The following is a 2,698-nucleotide window of genomic DNA, read 5'->3' on the forward strand; positions in this document are numbered from 1 at the left end:
AAGTCTCTCAATGTCCTTCTTAAAATGAGGAGCCCAGAACTGGACACAGGACTCAAGGTGTGGCCTAACCAATGCAGAGTACAGGGCACAATGACTTCCCTGCTCCTGCTGGCCACCAACCTCCACTGTGGGGCCAGGCTGGGGGAGTTGGGGCTGTTCAGCCTGGAGAAGAGAAGGCTCCAGGGAGACATCAGAGCAGCCTTTGTGGCAGGCTATGCCCCTCCTGGAAAAAAACCCAGGGGGGGAGGGCTCATGAGAGTTTTTTGCCCTGCCTGGAGGGTGTTTTCTCCCCTGGGAAACTGGCTTGGTCTGTTCCACTTCCCCCCCTCCTTGTCCAGCAGAGGGAGGACATTGCAGCCATTGCTCTCTCTTCCTACTGCTTCCAGACTTTGCAAAGGACTGGTTCTGTAGCTCATATTTTATTTTCCTTTTCCATCTCCCACTCATCCTTGTTCCTTACCCTTGTGAACCCTGCCTCTCGTTGTTACATAAATATATATATCGACTGTTTAAAGGAGAATTCTTTGCCTCTCTGGCCAAGCTGCTCTCCATCATTTGTCAGCAGTCCTGGCTCACTGGAGAGGTCCCAGAGGACTGGAAGCTGCCAAGGTGGTGCCCATCCACAAGCAGGGCTGGTTGGATGAGCCAGGGAATTCCAGGCCTGTCAGCCTGACCTCAGTGCCAGGCAAAATCATGGAACAGTCATCCTGAGTGCAATCACACAGCACTGACAGGATGGCCAAGGGCTCAGGCCCAGCCAGCATGGATTTAGGAAGGGCAGGTCCTGCCTGACCAACCTGATCTCCTTCCATGCCCAGGTGACTGCCTGGTGGATGTGGCGCAGGCTGTGGATGTGGTCTGCCTGGACCTCAGCAAGGCCTTTGACAGCATCCCCCACAGCAACTGCTGGCCAAGCTGTCAGCCCCTGGCTTGGACAGCAGCTCTCTGAGCTGGGTTAGGAACTGGCTGGAGGCTGAGCCCAGAGAGTGGTGGTGAATGGTGCCACAGCCAGCTGGCAGCCAGGCACCAGTGGTGTGCCCCAGGGATCAGTGCTGGGCCCTGTGCTCTTTAACATCTTTATTGATGATCTGGATGAGGGGATGGAGTCCATCAGCAGTAAATTTGCAGATGACACCAAGCTGGGGGCAGGAGTTGATCTGCTGGAGGGTAGAGAGGCTTTGCAGAGGGACCTGGACAGGCTGGGCAGATGGGCAGAGGCCAAGGGCAGGAGATTGAACACATCCAAGTGCCAGGTTCTGCACATTGGCCACAGCAACCCCAGGCAGTGCTACAGGCTGGGGTCAGAGTGGCTGAGAGCAGCCAGGCAGAGAGGGACCTGGGGGTGCTGATTGACAGCCACCTAAACATGAGCCAGCAGTGTGCCCAGGTGGCCAAGAGGGCCAATGGCATCCTGGCCTGCATCAGGAACAGTGTGGCCAGCAGGAGCAGGGAAGTCATTGTGCCCTGTGCTCAGCACTGCTCAGGCCACACCTTGAGTCCTGTGTCCAGTTCTGGGCTCCTCAGGTTAGGAAAGATGTTGAGCTGCTGGAAGGTGTCCAGAGAAGGGCAACAAAGCTGGGGAGGGGTCTGGAGCACAGCCCTGTGAGGAGAGGCTGAGGGAGCTGGGGTTGCTTAGCCTGGAGAAGAGGAGGCTCAGGGGAGACCTTCTTGCTCTCTCCAACTCCCTCAAGGGAAGTTGTAGCCAGGTGGGGGTTGGGCTCTTCTCCCAGGCAAGCAGCACCAGAACAAGAGGACACAGTCTCAAGCTGTGCCAAGGGAGGTTTAGGCTGGAGGTTAGGAGGAAGTTCTACACAGAGAGAGTGATTGCCCATTGGAATGTGCTGCCTGGGGAGCTGGTGGAGTCACCATCCCTGGAGGTGTTCAGGAGGAGACTTGATAGGGTGCTTGGTGCCATGGGTTAGTTGATTAGGTGGTGTTGGATGATAGGTTGGACAGGATGATCTTGAAGGTCTCTTCCAACCTGGTCTATTCTATTCCATTCTATTCTATTCTATTCTATTCTATTCTATTCTATTCTATTCTATTCTATTCTATTCTATTCTATTCTATTCTATTCTATTCTATTCCATTCCATTCCATTCCATTCCATTCCACTTCCAAGCCAAACACAAATTATTTCCTGGTGGATTTGCTCTCCTTCCTTTTTTTTTTCTCTCTCTATTGGGGAAGAGGAGGAGGGAAACAGAGGAAGGATTCTCAGCCTTGCCCTCATCTGAGCTTTTAATCCCCAGTTAAGGCTCAAATCACCACAGCCTTCCAATACCTGAAAGGCTCCAGGAGAGCTGGGGAGAGACTTTGGACAAGGGCTGGGAGTGCCGGGCTGGGAGTGCCAGGCTGAGGAACAATGGCTTTGAGCTGGGAGAGGGGAGACTGAGACTGGAGATGAGGAAGAAATTGTTGTCAGTGAGGGTGGTGAGACTCTGGCACAGGCTGCCCAGGGAGGCTGTGGCTGCCTCCTGCCTGGAGGTGTTCAGGGCCAGGCTGGATGAGGCCTTGAGCAGCCTGGGCTGGTGGGAGGTGTCCTTGCCCATGGCAGGGAGCTGGGGCTGGATAAGCTTTGAAGTCCCTTCCATTTATGAATAGATTGTGGCTAGGCCATGACCAGAACCCAAGCTTCCCAAACTTCCAGATCCCATCCTGGCAACCAAGAAACAGCAAGAGAAATCGAGCACCCTGG

The sequence above is a fragment of the Melanerpes formicivorus genome, unplaced genomic scaffold (genome assembly GCF_026170545.1).
Source record: "Melanerpes formicivorus ecotype bairdi unplaced genomic scaffold, bMelFor1.0.p_v2 SCAF_398, whole genome shotgun sequence".
Lineage (NCBI taxonomy): Eukaryota > Metazoa > Chordata > Aves > Piciformes > Picidae > Melanerpes > Melanerpes formicivorus.